The sequence below is a fragment of the Heliconius melpomene genome, chromosome 18, assembly GCF_056956725.1.
Source record: "Heliconius melpomene rosina isolate 202511_hmr_F chromosome 18, ASM5695672v1, whole genome shotgun sequence".
Classification (NCBI taxonomy): domain Eukaryota; kingdom Metazoa; phylum Arthropoda; class Insecta; order Lepidoptera; family Nymphalidae; genus Heliconius; species Heliconius melpomene.
The window spans coordinates 12,493,856-12,511,580 of record NC_140406.1 but is presented as its reverse complement, the minus strand read 5'-3'; the positions used below and the strand labels follow the sequence as shown (position 1 = coordinate 12,511,580).

At 31.2% G+C, this 17,725-nt stretch overlaps 1 protein-coding gene across 3 annotated transcripts in view; it reads right to left on the bottom strand.

Annotated features, from left to right (window-relative positions):
• The window catches only part of PMCA (plasma membrane calcium-transporting ATPase 3), a 121,405-nt gene that overhangs the window by 87,163 nt on the left and 16,517 nt on the right, over positions 1-17,725 (bottom strand). For all 3 annotated transcript variants that reach the window (XM_085201925.1, XM_085201922.1, XM_085201923.1), the window contains exon 2: positions 15,087-15,440. The gene's annotated coding sequence lies outside the window, so the exon portion shown is untranslated. The remainder of the gene's footprint in view (positions 1-15,086; positions 15,441-17,725) is intronic.

The following is a 17,725-nucleotide window of genomic DNA, read 5'->3' as shown; positions in this document are numbered from 1 at the left end:
GAATAGTTACTAGTGCGGTCGTACTTTTTCTTTTACTGAAGTCCTAATCAAAATAAAGTAAAGATCAAAGTAAATTGCTTAATAAAAAACTAAAAAGTAATATTTTACCACTTGTCTAATATAAATATTAGACAAGTGTAAAATATTATTAAAAAGTTTTATAATATTTACATTTTCATATTAGAGATCAGAATTTGTTTCAGCTTGGTTTTTAGAAAGACAGAGGGACCCTGGGAATCTAGTGTTCAGACACTCCATTAAAACGCTTTGCCTCCGTGACTAGAGCGAGTCAATTCAAAATTTTAAATGAATGACCAACCCGACGAGTCGAACCTACAACCGTCGCGATTACAATCGCACCCTTGTGCGATAACGGCCTCTAAGAGTATCTCTAAATTTGTATCTATAAATATTTCTTTATCTGTATATTTCTTTAAAGAAGTAGAACTACTAATATTATAATACGATTTATTTCTAATGCATGTATGTAAGTAGTTAAATAAATTTTATAGAATGTACGAGATAACAAGTTTAACAGAGCTTTATATAAAATGGAATGCTAAGACCAAAGACCTGGTGACCTTTTATGTAAATAACCTTAGGTTAATATGAAAATACTAAAGCCTAATAAGCGTTTGCGTTATCAAATACTTGACTATATGGTATTTATAAAATAGCAAGCTTAGAAATAAGTTGGTATATTTTTTTCATTAATAAATACCTGGATTCGCCTAGTTGGTCTACATTTTTAGAGGCTAGGTAAACTTATAAGTGTTTTTAAATGGGTATTGTCCAAAGGCAGTTGCAGAACTTTGCCTCGACACCAGAGCGAAGAAATGGAAAATATAAACGTAAATAATTATTTGACTTCCTCGAGTGGGGATCGAACCCACAAACATAGCGTTACAGTCACACCCTATCCCAAATGCACATGCATATTATGTTTGATTATGAGGTGTTTGATCTCCGTACTGGCTACCCAATTTGACTAATTTGGGGTGAAAGGACCTTCACTTGTCACTTGTCCAAAGATATTTATTTATTTTATTTTGTAGTGATAGTTGGAAGAAAGTAAAATTATAGAAAAAAATAAAAGGGCTTCGATCTATACTTTCTGCTCTTGCTAAGTGCTAACGCTCTCTCGCTGTTGTTATGTCTTTCAGGGACGACGATGCAATTTTTTTATATTTTAGCACTATAGAGCGCCTTTCACACTGCTATATAAAATCATTCATGAATCATTTTTTGAAATATCCGGAAGAATTTTTTTTGATTAATGACAAAGATATTTTTGGAAATAAAATAAAGAGCAACTTTTCTCATATCAGAGAGGCAACTCCGCACATTGTCTTAAAGAGCGGAGTAATAAAAATAATTTATATATACAGGGTGTCCCAGGAGTCAACGATAAAACGAAATCAGGTGATAGACCAAGTCATGACAGTTATGAGAAAAATATAAAAAAACTAAAAAAAAAATGAGAAAAATATAAAAATTACTGTCACGACTTGGTCTATCACCTGGTTTCGTTTTATCGTTGACTCCTGGGACATCCTGTATAATCATTTCCCCGAGTACAAATTGAACCCATAATCATTATAAATAAAGTCCGATACTGTCCCACAACGCAACTATTGCTTTACTATAAAAAATAATTTATTACATAAAACTTCCATGTAGAAAACACAGCTGAAAGTAGGTATAGTATAAATTTAAGAAGCCTATTGAAATAATAACACGGCATTAAAGCGGTTACTTCAACGCTCGTGCTTACATTATGTACTATGAAATAAAGCATTTGCATTTTTTTTTTATTTGACTATAATTTTATTTAATAACTCAAGCTACTTAATAAGCAATGCCTCGAAAAATTGAGCGGAAAGTGACGAACAGAGTGTCTTAACACTATGTTCCCTCTGCCTACCCTGTATGCGGGATACGGCGTGAAACTGATTGTTTTTTGTAGTTTATTTAGTTGAACGCGCTGATCTCTATTTCTAGTACTTTCGTACTGTTTGAATTGTAAAATTATATTTATGTTGAATAGTTCATTTATCGACGAAGACTATGTAATATAACGTTAATTGTTTTATATAACACACTGAATCCACCCCATTTGACCGTTAGGAGATTAGACACAAGTAAAAGTTAATCTAAAATATTTATAAACGTTTCAGGGCTGAGTGCTGATTTATTATTAGAATTCAAATAATAATAAAATAGACAAAAAAATCTTATACTTTTATTATATTTTCTTTATATTTTTATTATGTCACTATCAATTGTTTTTACACGCCCACATAATTTCGGGCTATAAAATATATGCATGAAGACTTTGAATGGAAGCGAAACATAAAGCGTGTGCAATGTGCATAATTGCAACTCTTTCAAAGAGATATTTTCGAATGGAAACGCAAAATTAAGCCTTTGAATGGTATAGCCGTAAAGCCCAACTGGAAATACCAAATCTTTCACTTCTTCGTTAAGATTTAAATTAAAATATATATATACATATTTGACCTTCTACTGTAATTTATATTATACTTTATATGTTATTTTTTATAGAAGCTTTTGTTAAAATTTCTTGTATAAGTTTCAATTTAAAATTACATTTAATATATTAATTTTTGTATTGAGTGTGACTGCGATACGATTTTGTGGATTAAGATTTAATTCGAGAAAATAATAATATAGTAAATATTTGGATTTTTTAAATATTTCTATTTAAATTATAAGTTCTATGTCTGACCGGGGAAAAACAATGAAAATAAATATATAATTTTTTTAGGGAAATAAGAAATAGGAAGTGTTTCCATGGCGTATATTTCTTAAACGTTAACTAAACTACTCGCAAACTATTCAACCCATATATATACCCATATCAATAAATTGTTAAAAATCATAATATATCTTGATTTATAAGGCAAGTAAAGTAAGAAATCAATAAAATCAATAACCGTAGAAACTATATTGGGTAAGATATCAATGTACGTACATTTCTAATCCAGGATCAGAAGATAAATGATTCCGTGACGCATTTAGTATAGTTTTGACGCACATCTTCGAATTTGATAACTCGATAAGGATAAGTAATTTGCCGCATTGTCGTTTTAATGGAAATTAATCACTAGTTTGAAAGGCGTTGGGAGGAATTTATTGCTTGATTATTATTATTATATCATATTACAGAATATAATGTATTTTATTTATAGCAGCATCACGTTTTCTTTACCCATAGCAGGGTAAGGTATATTTAGTATTAAGAAATGTTGTCTGACATTTTGTTGACTAATTAAGTAAACTAAAGATGTATTATTTAATACGTAGGTCCATAATTAATTGGTACATTTTTTTAGATTTCACATTAGATACAGAATAGGCTAAAGATGATTTTTATTTTAACTTTGTTTGTTATAGCCTAAAATACCAGGGCCCACAAACCACAAACACCATGCTTAGTAAACATTTCCTATATCATATTTATATGAGTACAATTATTTCACTTAAGTAGTTAGATTTGAATCTACAACTTCTTCGTTAGGCATCCAACTCCCTCGATGACGCTATTTAGTTAGTCATGTTACTATTTTAAACACGTAAAGATAGATGGAAGTTAAAAATAAGCCTACCAGTTGTTTTCCTTCACCTGTAACGTTACATATCTATCGCACGCATGAGATTCGCGTATGTTAAATTTACATCCATCTATCAACACAGTTATTTATCGTATCGCATTGATTTTAAACATGAAATAAGGATAGTAGCCTCGATAAACCTAAAAACTAATAGAATCCTAGGCTTCAAAATCTAAAAAAACTTCGGTTAATTAAAAGTACAGTAATTAGATATACCTAGGTACTCCACACTCGTAAACATTTATTAACGTTATTTTACGTTATGATTTAATCTGTGTTAAACAAATACATATCCGACAGTTTTAATTAGGCGTTCACATTTATATCTAATCTGTTATTGTTAATTTATTTAATTTAAGGTCACATTTGAAATTATATGTATTTAATGTTATAACTGTAAGGTGAAAAAATATTTTGAAAGATAATATTAGTTATAAGTTAGATAGCACTCTTAAATGATATAACAATTTACATTATTTCGGCAAACCAAAAAAAATGAGGCATATAGGCACATATAGCCACAATTCTTTAGTGCATGCGGGCAAAGCCACGGATGGAACACTAATAATAAAAAGATATTGTGTATAGTGAACCACAAAAAGAAAAGGAATTTCCATCATTCTTGAAAGAGAGCGGAGCCCTCTGGTACAAAAATAAAAGAAGTTATGATATTTTTACGCAATAATTTAAAAAATATTTTTAAATATTGTGTTTAATTCTTAATTCTTATTGTTATTACTACACAAGTTACTTGATCGAGATTTCATTTCCTTGATCAAATACATTATGTAGCAAGTTGAGGGATATGCCATTTTTGGCATTTTTGAAAGTTTTAAAAGTGAAAGTTACGTATATCCAGTATCAAACGACATTTTTGTAATAAACTAGTTTTAGGTATTTGTATATTTCATCCATACATAGCCTTTAATGTATGCTGTGTTGACATGGGCGTAAGAATGGGAGGCCAGGTGACCCGTGACTACCCCGGAATAGTCTGAAGTCCATTCTAAAATTATTCCTAACAAAAAAATTGTACGGAAAATTTTAAAAGTAGGCTTTAGATATCCAAATTAGGTAAACCTTAGTTTTAGCTAAGATCAAGGCCTCCTCCACAGAAAACATCTTTAAATATGCTCATAGTAGTAGTAGTGCATGAACCTGCATGTTCAAATGAACAAATCTAAGAGTTGTCTATGACATATGACACAAACTACCCGACCCGATCGCCGTCCACAAGCCAAAATAAAAAAGTAGTAAATTTATTTATATTATGTCTCCTTGGTCTAAATAAGAAAGGAGACATAAATATATTATATTCCGTTAAACAATATGCACATTATCCTCACGGTAAAATAAGATAATATTATATTACAAAGAGGGCGGAACGCGATGTTAATATCACGTTTTTCCTTAAGTAACGTTACAATAACTGAAAGAAGATATAAGATATTTATTAGAAATTTTAAACATCTTAATAATTTATTATATAATCTTTTTCAAACACACACAATTATATAACGTATTTCTTCGTTCAGAAAAGAATCAACAACATAGCTCCAAGTATTTTTGTTACCGATTACTTTTTCCAGGCTTTAAAGAAGGCAATTTATGTCCGGAAATTGGGCGAGAATTTTTCATTTTGATACCATACCAAGAGTGTTTTGTCAATTGTCATCATCCTTAAATCTATATTTTTATATATTATAGTTAAACCTCGTAGTCCCGGCGCTGCTAGGTTTGACTAGTCCATTTTCGGGTCTGTTATAAAGTCTTAGTCAAAGCCCAAGCAAATTATGTTTTGCGGCCTTTGACTATTCCATTCCCGGAACTACGGCGTAGAACGCTGAAATTTGGCATATAGGTGAAAGGATTTCCCGAAATTCCTACGGGAACGGAAATAATTTATTAGGCCACGCAAACAAAGTTGCGGGCTACGATCTATTTGTTATAAGTAGTGCCTATACAGCAACCTCGTTATTTATTAATAATTATTATGTTAATATAAAACTTTAGCTAAGAATAATCAATCTAATAAAAAATCTAATAAATTTAATTGAACAGAATTAAATACTTAAATAGCTATAAAGGAGAAACAGCGAAATTATTATCTTGTTTTAATCATTTATGTTAATGAAGCCAGTATTTTTTTAATTAATGAGGACACCACTACTAAAAAGAAGTAGCGAAAAACATAGCAACTACAAAAATGTCTGGAAAATGATTTGTATTTTTTTGCGATTTTCCTCTGATTAAATTATCTTTATTTAGAAATGTAAATCTTTATTAGAATTGACAATATCAGAATTGGGACCGGTTAGATAATATTATAGTATTGAATTTATAGTCTGTGCCATTTAAGTTCGGCAGCCGGGCGGCGATGACGTCATCACGGCGCGCGCAACTGATCGATTCACTTACGATTTCCAACCGCTGCAGCGCTTTTATATAATACAAACAGAATATTTCTCAAGCGCTTTATAGCTTTTACATTATTTAGATGTATCATGAAGCTAATTCAGCGCTGATATGCTGTAAAAAAAATTAAAGCGATTCATTTTTTATTGATATTCTTAGAAGTGTTTTACAGCGGATCTAGCGCTGACAGATATTGCCAATTAAAACAAGAGTTTTCATCTTGAGCGCCAATTCCAAACCGCTTTAAATTTTCTCGATAAATAAATTTTTATCATTATTTTTAAAATTAGTTGTAAGTTGCTATTTTTGGAATTAATGAATTTATGATGAATCAAAGAATCTATGATGGAAAAAGTGATAACAGCATTAAAAAAAAATGTGAAACGTGAGTAGGTAATGTGTAATGTCATTTTTATAAAAAAATCTTCTACTACTTTTCGGTGATTGTTTTAATATATGTAGGTATTTTTGTAAAATGAAACATTTACAGTAAATATTTTTCCATGGATCCAAAAATATTGTTATGTTACTACAGAATTAATGTTTTATTAGTTATTTTGATTTTATGAAATTGAAATATTTTATTTTTAATGAAATCATAAGATCTTAATTCTATTCATTCAATCAATATTTAAAAATATATACCTGCAGTATCCTGTATTACTGAATTATTAAATAAATGTTTTTGTAAAAAAAAAGTTTTCCTTGTATATTTAATAAAATATTTAATTATATTCGATTCGTTCGAGTAACATTGACAGTGGGGCCTCGAACTAGTTTCGATATTTTTTCCATAACAAACAAAAACTGCAAATATTATTTCAATACAAAATAACATAATTATCTGTAAAGCGCAATGCAATCGTAAGTATATTACCCTCATAAAAATCGACTTTTCAAGATATCATTTCTGACTATATAAGCCACGTTGAATCACTGTCGACTTTTTATTCCTATTTCAAGTCAATTAACTATTCTAGTGTGTATACAAAAGTTTTTTTTTTGTTTATATTTGGCCATAGTTTTAACGTTTTTCTATGAATATGCAACAGAAAGCTTATCGTACCCTGGAAAATCACTTTTCACGATTTAAAAAGTGTTCGATTGAATTTGGCAGTATTTCTGGGTTTTACAAATAAAAGAAGTTAATTTGGTTTTTGATTCTTACTTACACAAATCATATATCTAATTGCATATTTTAAAGACATCCTTAAATAAATAACCATTGATAGAAAAACTTGCTTAATATTTAGGCGGTAATAAAAAACAGAGTAATACTTTAGTAAATTAACTCTGTGTGCAATATAAAACCATATGAAAATGGAATAAAAAACTTTTAGAGCTATGAAAAAATATATAATTTATACCTATTAACTTAGACTTTTCATTATTAATTTTAAAATTCAATCTTTCTATATTTTACAGTTACCATAAAAATAAACTATTATACCACAAATTTTCACTCACGAAACCTTGCAGTTAAAATGCTATAAATAAGAATAAAAAAACTAAAAACATTCAACGTTTTACAGTAACTGAATTGTTTGCTATAGAGGTCAATGGGGGGCCGAGTGCGCGGTGTGTGAACGTTATTACAAGTTTTAAAATAAAAATTTCATTTTCATTTTTGATGACCATCTCGCCTAGTGCGACTGTGCGATTCAATCTACTTGTATGAGAGTAAGACAGTATGATTTGAGTCGGAACCGGAAATATTAGTTTTACCATCTTATCATCACAAATACAGAAGCAAAATAATTGTTTGAAGGTTTCTTCAAAATCAGTCTTGTTAAAAATTATACTTAAAATTATATTTATTTAAAAAAGAAAACAAAAACTTTTTTTTAAACCTACACCTATCTATATGCATAAAGAGGAAAAAACTAAGCACAAACGGGCGTAAATATATAATATATTTTTTAAACCAATTTACACAAAATTTATATGGGGTCATCTCTAAAACCTACCATATAAAAGAATTAACATCGAAATCCCTTTATTATTGGCTGACTAATCGCATAGCATAGATACATTAAAAAAAACAAGAAAAAATACAAATAATTCATTAGAATCAACTCAGAACCAAAACAATAACATCAGTATAAATACAGGTGTATCTAAATCTAAAATAATATTTAATAATATTTTAGCTAAGACAAAAATCATACTTTATAACTAAATGAATATCATATTATTCCATCTAATTTTAAAATCCCAATATGAAATAAAATACATATAATAGTGTATTCTAAGTTTAGAAGTTTGTATTTATAGTGGTTCAATGAATAATTAAAATTATACCTAGAATGTTAATATTACGAGTGAAAATTTTCCCAACCACATATAGATTAAATATTATTAAAACTGTTAACATACGAGTACTTATTACATATATTAATATATTATGTGCTTATAAAATATAGTATAGTAAGTGTTCGTTCGTTCGTGTGTGGACGAGTCGCGATGGCTCTGTAGTTACCTCTAGATGGCTACGCAGATTTGATTTTTTTAATTTCTCTTACTTTTCTCTTATATATTTCATATTTCCTTTAGAGTAAGCAGAAATTTAGATTATAAGTAGTACAGTTTTTGTATAACATAGACATGAAACCATAAATCCTTAGCTAGAGCTATCTAGCCTCTTTGTGCCATATCTGATCACGTAAGCAACCCTTGTATTGAAAGCCCGATCTCGTCTAGGATAAGCTAAACCTTACGTGGGGTAAAATGTACTTGGTATTGGTTAGACATATATATATATCTAAGTAAATCTTTCATTACGTTATAAATTTTTTACATTTTGTTCTAAATACAATTTTCATCCGCAACGTTTGGAGTTTTGGCTGGTGACAAAAACAAAAAAGCTACTAACAAAAAAGATATCAGCTTTTGAGTAATGGAAAACTTATATTTACTCATTCGCAAATTATGGTTTTATCTTTATCGTTATATTGAATTGGGGATTTTTGTGTTTGTATGTGAGGCGTTGTATTCCGACACTTTCTCTCTCTCTCTCTGTCTTAGCACTAACACTATCTTTCTGTCAAAATCAAATAAAATTAATAATCATATGTACATATTATATTATTTTGTTTAGTAATTATCTATAAGCTTTTATTATTTTCTGCATTATGGTTCATTTTCGGTTAAATTATTTATTGAAAAGATTTTTAATTTGTCAACTTACAAGAAAACATAACCATTCCCCCTAACACCCTAGTAAACATATCATACAGTACGTAAGTTGCATAAAAATTGAATTGAATTCAAATCAAATCATTTAAAATGTCAATTGACTATTTAAGAAAACTTCTACAGTTATATCTGCTAAAATTATCCTTTAATATTAACTTATTAAGGAATCTATTAGTTTACGCGGGAATCCCTTGCCCCTAGAGGATCGCCGGATGAATCTAAATGAAGCCTTTTTAACTAAGTTATTTTATAATCTGTCGACTACAGCACCAAATTATGTAAAGTGGTTTACGAAATTGCTTAGATTTTTTTTTAAACTATTTATATATTATATAATAATAGATAGTGAAATAATATTTGTATTTATATATATTAGTCGTAGTCCACAACTTTGTAATAAAAAAAACAAGAAAAAACAAATCAGAATATAAAATAGAAAATCCTAATTTTTCGTGTTCCCATAGAAATTTTGAGAAATTCTCTAATCACAAAAATATATTAAAATATATTCTCCCAACGGTGAGAAAAGGGTGCAGGAGATCAGTGGCTCTATGGGGCCATATCCTCATAGTATATTATTTTTAAATTATTATTAACCAAGTCAAAGACAGTCTTTTAATAAGATCAAAGTGTTCGACTCTCATATATTATGATTGAACGATTTTATAGGTCGTTAAACCTACCTACTCTACGACACTAGACGTAGACTAGACTAGACTAGACGATGTTATATTAACTTAGGTATTTGTGCTACAAACACTTAGTGACATACATCTGGAATTAGGTCATTCCACTATCATCCAAGAAATTTAATCAACAATGAGTATAATTACTATCAATCTTTTTTTGTATCCACTTAATATGAAGGGTGGTGTTGAGTTCTGCCACTCAACATGCAATGCCTCGAGAAATCGGCGGAAAGTAAGAAATGAACACTAGGTTCCCAGGTTCCCTCGGCCTACCCCGCTATGTGAAGGTAACAGAGTGAAGTATGGGGGGTAGAACCTGATTTATACAAGATTTTTGTTATTTTAAGTAAGTATAGGCGGCGAAATATAATGTATTTTATTAAATTAAATCGTAACAGTGAAAGCATTTGATTAACAATAAGTATTAACCATATTTGATCAAAGAACACGTAACCATAGCGTTTACTGTTAAGCTTCCCAACTGCACCATAATAGCGATGATAATGAAAAAAATGCCATCAATTTATTCAGAAACCTTATCCCATGAAAATATCATAAAAACAATCATTTTAAATGTATATGTAACAACTGACAAAATATACAAGCTATAAACATTTAATTTTGACATATCAGATTGTAACGACCGCCCGTATTGCATAGAAACGGGATATCGACTTAAGAAAACACGGAAACACGTAAAACTCCACCCCCATTGGAGCACTGAAGAACCAACGCGTTGTTCCTCATATACAGCGGTGTAAGTTGTAAGCGATTGAGATTATTACACTGCGCCTGTTATTAAAAAATAGCAAAAACCAGTAGCAACGTAAATTACGCAGAATATAATCTAGAAATCTTTATTTTTAAAATTCTTTTTGAATGGCGGAAGTTAAATAAATGGCCGCTTTGAAACAGAATTGAACCTACCTATACTAGTCACCGCATTTATCACGTTGTTTGTAATTATGCTGCAAAAATTTTAAACATTTTTATTATGACGTACACATTTTTATACATAAATGGAGCTTTTCTACCTTTTAAATAATCGTAGTCAATCCTCTTTTGATCACGAGTGACTATACACCTATCCCTCGATTTACACGGTACTTTTTTTACACGTTTTCGCTTTTACACGGTTTTCCATATAGTTTTTTTTGTTTTTATCGCACTCGTGACATAAATCGCTGCTTGGCTCAATATGAAGAAGATTACAAAGATCGTACAAAAAATTCGAAGCAATTGTTAATAACCGATTTTATTACCATCTTTCATAATGTAAATATTTTTCAAACATCGAATCGGCACAAATAACTTCGAGTGATGAAAGTGAATTCGAATCTTCGACTCCGAAAAAAAGAGAGTAATTTCTAACAGTGATGAATGATAATAAATCACCTTTGGTTTTATTTTTTGTTGTATTGTAATTAATTAAAAAAACAGTGTTTCCGTAATATATTACATATTTTAACCTGTCAATGCATTTAATTTTTATTTCTGTGTACACCTAAAAATATTGAAAAAAATCACAACTGTTAAATAGCAAAATTATGCATTTTCTGTAAGCTTTTCGATTTACACGGTTTTCTCAGGAACGTATCGACCGTGTAAATCGGGGGATAGGTGTATAGTGCCGTAAACCTAATAATTACTGCAGTTGAACCAATGTTCAAAGTTTCAATCAGGACACACCGTCACTTTTGTTATTGTCATCGTTACTTTTGTTTTATTCCCGTTGCTTTTTGACGCTTCAAACGTGATCACGTATCCTAGTAATGTTTCTCGAAACTCTTCTAGCGTCTGGTGTGGGCCTAGATAATTAATTCCTTCAATACTCTGATGCGCCAGAAAGTCTGTTTCTTCATGTTTTAAGTCATTATTTTGAAAACGTTGAAACAGAACAGCCTAAATTCTACAAAATTTCCCACAAAACCATTCAATGTGGCAAAATATTGATGCGTTAATCTTCGAAATTTTAAGCAGAGACTACTACTCACGCTGTCTTCTACAAAACAGCAAGAACTTATTCTAGGATAGGATCTAATACAAAGGATAAATCTCAACGTTTGTAGTGATAGAACATAATTATGTGCTTCTTCAAGAAAATATATTATGTTTATTGTACCAAATGGTTTGTTTCGATGTATGAATTTGTCGTTTTACAGACTTATTACTTTGTAGTAGACCGTTTCAAGGATATTATACTTCAAGACATTATCGTATAAAATTGGCAAAATGTTTATTTATGACCTAACTTTGAGGTAAGTGTTGTTACAAAAATTTTCTAAAACTACTTCTAACGTCTTTTGATTTGTTATTTTAGTTCTTACAATAACAAGTCAGAACGAACTGGTTAGTCTAATCAAACTGGAAGTTGGCAGTTAAGTTTTAGACAGACAGCTCAGAGTGGAATTATCAATTTATACATTATTTAAATGACACATAACTAAAAACTATTCTATAAATATAATATGATTTATTTTTTTAATATTGAACTTAAATGAACAATTGTTTTATTTATTATGTTTTAGATATTTTTTTTATAATAGCCTAGTTGATATTCCATTAAAAGAAAATATTTCTCAAAATTATATTATTTAGTAAGCACTACTCCACTATTATTTAAATTTGACACTTCAATCAGCTTCACGCTGTATGCCGCACACAGCAGGGTAGGCAGAGGGAACCTACTTAAGACACACCATTTCCCATTTCCCATTTCCTATTTCCCATTTCCCATTTCCCATTTCACGACATTTCAAATAGAAAAAATAAAAGTAAAACCGCTTCCCGCTTACACCTAGCTCCATGATCATATTGTTTGACGTTCCATTGATTTATAGCAACAACCTCGTCTTTATTTCAGTTTCAGTTCTCTGAAAGTCATCACTTCTTTACGATCAACGGGATTTGTTTGTATCGTACGCGTAGGTTAATTTAGACTCTTACGTATCCTTCGTATTTAGGACATTATTCGATGTAACGGAAGTGTTCAAAACTTAAGTATTGCATACATTATGTTATATTTGTTGATGGGGATTTGATATTATGTTTATTTACGTAGAAAAGACGCAATCTTGGCGCAGTAGGACAGCGGTGACTGTAAACGCGTTGGTTATTGGTTTGATCGCAACTGGAGGGACGGTTTTATTTAAATTATTTTCATGTCTGCTCTGGTAGATAAGTGTGACATTGGGTTTCGTACTCAAAATACAATGTTACAAAAATTCTTATAAATAAAAAATAAAAAAAAAAATAGGTAATAGATACATTTCACTTTCGGACACAGAATTTACTTACGCAACTATTTCTTAAGCAAAATTCCATTCTGTTATCACACGTTTGTATTTAAAAGAAAATTATGTGCAACCGATTTCTTTCAACTTACCGGTTGTACGTTACAGTATTTTTTTTAGTAGGTACAGTTGAATAGCAAAGCGTTGTCTTTCAAAGAGTTATCGTATTTTTCATCATCACTGCGAGGGGAAAAAACAAGCGAAAAAACTATACAAAATAGTTCTATTTTGAAATATTTCTAGTTTTTCATGAAATATTTCAAATTCTCAGCAACAGCTGTGTCCTACAACCATTTCAATTTCCATTTCAATTACTTCGTTCCTTTAATGTTTAGCATTGAAAGGATATAGTGCTATGAGCTTAAAAATTTATAGTCATATAAAATATTTAACGTTCCACACAGTGGCTATAACGAAGCTTATTGAAATTAGCTATAAATTATATATATATGCGTATAAATATTTTTATGTTTGCATAAATCATGATAACCGTTTTAAAATAATTAACGACAAAAGTGAGGACAGACAGACTTACAAAAACTATTGAAGCGATATCATATTTTGTTAGAGTAAATTTTCCAAAGAATATAAATTAAATTATAGTTAGAATTATAATACAATATGCCTCAAAGGCATAATCAAAGTATTTATACTTTTCTTTTTTAGTTTTCAATTAATTAATTCAATTTAAAAAATAAATAAAACAGATTCACGCTGTATTCCGCACACATCAGGGTAGGCAGAAGGAACCTAGTGGTCAAGACACCTCGTTCCCGCCGGATTCTGGAGGCATTGTTGAGGAGCGGAACCCAACGCCGCAATAATTCAATTTATTGTCATAATAATTGAGAATTGAACTTGGCGCCTCTGGAATTATTCCTGTTTTAGAATTGGATCGTAGACCTGTCTAAGTTATCTGATTCAGTGATGCTGGTATCTAATCAATATATTAGGTAACTAACCTAGGCTTAGGGATAGCGACGCGACGTGCCCAATCACTGCAATCAAGTGACAATGTCAAGAGACACTCTGCTGTGGTAGACTAAAAATAAGATAACAATAGGAAAAAAGTGATAAAGGAGCATTTTAATTATAGCTAGGTTTTTCAAGAAGATAAGAGTTCATAAAAAGAAAAGGAAGAACTCATACCATTTTATATTAAGCATCACAATATATCCCCAATATAGGTAGGACGGCGGCGGCGCGGCGGAACCTAACGCCACGCTTTCTATAAACTAATTACGTTTCAGATGAAAATTTCAACAACGTTGATTTTACATTGAATGCAGGCTGCATTCAAATCCTAATGTGGAAACAGAAATGGTCAAAAGTTTTAAAGGATAATTAGGTAATACAAATTCCAACTAATAATTGCTATTGTTCTCATAGTAATTGCCTAACTTACCATTAACCATACGCGTTCAATTCCCAAAAGCCTTTTTGAGTGATTAAAGACATAAATTTATAAGATATTTATGTAATTAGATTGTTATTAAATGTATATTTTTTCACCATTTACCAGGCCACATGAAGGCCAGGTAAATGAATTTATTAATATCATTTTTCTTTGCTCCTGTACCAAGACAAAACGCCACTCAACTTGTAATGCCTCGAAAATTCGTCGAAAAGTGGCGAACGAAATGTTTAACAATAGGTTCCCTGTGCCTACCCGTCTATATACCAAAATAAATGAATTACCTATAAGATACAGTTAATATAACTCAAACCTGACAATTTGTGTGATATCGTAAATCCTAAAAAAAACAAGGTTATTAAAAAAAGAGAAGGTTATTCTAAAAATATTACTTTTTAGCAAAATCTAAATTTTAAGGTACACCACGATAACAAAAAAAACTTACCTTATCGGTTCGTCAGACCAGCGTAAAAGGCTGCGTTGCTATGAACCGTCCTGTGAGAGAGCTGTGCCGCCGGCGCATCACACACGCTACCGCCACGACCAACTCTCCGCCGTCCCTTACTTTATCAACTTCTACACTACGCCTAATGGCAGTATCTTATGCGAAACACATTTTGGATAATAAGGCAAGTCCTTTATTAAAGCACCTAGAGTTCAATGTCCGATAATACGGCGATTTTTGAGATATTATCTACATTCGATAGTGTGGGTCTGTCGCGTGGTACGCGTGGGGCTCTTTTTCTGATCCATATAAGGCGGTTGGATGGTTCTGGGGGTAACGCGAATCGGTTTACACCTGTAACAATAAGAATGTGGTTAATATTGCATACAGTTTGATATATCCCTGTTTTTTGTCATACCTAACAGGATAGGCAAAAAGAACATTTTAGTAATTAGGTCTATTTCATCCATAAATAAATAAAAAACTAGAAACTTTATTTTAAAGACAAAGTCAAAATCAAATATTTATATTGAAAATAAAAAGGTACATGCGTCATTTTTTGAACGTCAAATTAATAATCTACCTCCCATTAAAGCGAAAATACAACTTGTTGCACACTTTTTTTACTTAGTGTTCTGAATCGCGCTAACGAAATTTTCTAACATATTCTGTACTAATAGCGTATGAGACACGCTGTCTTCAGGTGGTCCGTTTCTACAGAGTAAACCAGTAGACCGGGGGGCTGGTCCAAACCCCCACCTTGCCACTGCCAACACTCTCTCTTTCTGTATGTGTTCGTAACCATCCAAAATTGAAAAAAAAAACACTGGCACTTGACCGTTTAGAGAAATATTCTCAACATCACTCATGTAGAAACCTTTGACCACCTTTTTTAGATATTTTTTTAGGCTTATTTAAGTGTATTTTTATAGGTATATTTTGGACAAAGATTGCTTCTTAAACTTTTTTTTTACTTTTTTAACTTATTGATTTATTTAAATGTTTTTAAAATAGGAAGGTCTTGACTTTAACTTTAAATTGTCTAGTGACTATTTTTTAAAATATTTTTTTAACATTCGGAAACTTCTTTTTTCCCTTACACAGGAGCAGTGTCATCATTAGTCTATTTACTTATATAAATATACGATATCACAAACGCCATTCATTCTTTTACTAATATATAATATAAAACAATTATGCCGTTATCACGGCCGTTAGAATAACGACGTTATTTTATGGGCCGGAAGTTATTATATCTAACGACGGCAGCTATAAAGCATTGTTTGTTAATGCATAGGGTATGATTGAATTGATATGTTCTTCGGCGCCAATATTGGTATTGGTATTTATAAGCATATAATTTACTAGTGCCATTTATTAAGAATTGTTTTATCCTGTAAGACTTTGGGGTCAAAGTCGCTATAAGCGGGATGCAGCGTGAAACTAAAAAATAATCAACTTATTTAATTTTGATAATTTGCTATTAATCCCACCTAGGCGTTATTTATATTTTCTAATAAAAATCAGTAATTGTGTGAATTATAACTTAGTTTACGTGGGTAAATAATAAATATTACTTTACTTATTTATATTATTTATTTAAGTGTGTGATTGTAAACGCGGCTGTTTGTGGGTTCGATCTTCATTAGAGGTAATGAAGTATTTGTTTAAATTCTCATTTTTTCCCTCTGGGGTGGAAGGCTAAGTTCAACATGCAATGCCAGAATTCGGTGGACAATGGGCAACGGATTCTTAACACTGCCTTCATACTACCCTCCCCTCCCTCTGCCCACCCCGCTGTGCGATAAAGCGTGAGGCTGATTTTATTTATATGAACATAATTTTTCTAACACATAATGCATCTAGTGGAATACAGGTCATTTTATTAAACAAAAATAGAATCCCACCCTTTTCTATGCGAGTATTTTTAGTCGTGGGCCCGACGATTACGTCACTCGGTACACGCCCTCCCGTGCTCCTCTCGAGAGGCAAAGTATAAACGTAATATATACTAGACTAGTCGCAGCCCGCAGCATTGTTTGTGAAAACTATAAAACGTATTAATTATCCTACATTCCTCAAGGAAGCTACATGTTCAACTTCTGCGGTCTACCTAGTGTTAAAACACACGGTGTCCTTTTCTTAATTCCCCCGAGTGTGAATCGAATCCACCACCTTCGCGTTTTACACGACAGCATAAATGATAAATAAATGATAAATGCAAATATTTCTTGTAGTCATATTTAAACTTTGAACAATATCGTGTACCTACTGCGCCACCGTCGTGTATCGCCATGGTTATGTAAAACAAATTTGATTTCATAAACTACCAATCAAGGAACGCACAGTAATCTCTGAACCGTAGCGCCTGACTGGCGGCGCCCCGTCCTTGGCCACCCCCGAGCAAGTTGGAATTTATCATACAAGACCTTGATTTAATCCTCGTTGACAGTGCTGTTTGGTAACGAATGTTTCAATTTTACGAAAAATAGTAAAATATATAGGTACTAGCGTTTACCTGCGGCTTTGTCCCGTTTAATTCTAAGCTAAGCTTATCTGCTTCCTAGAGTAAAGGACGAAAGAATATTTCAATTCGTATAAGTAGTTCCTTAGATTATCGCGGTCAACCAAATACACGT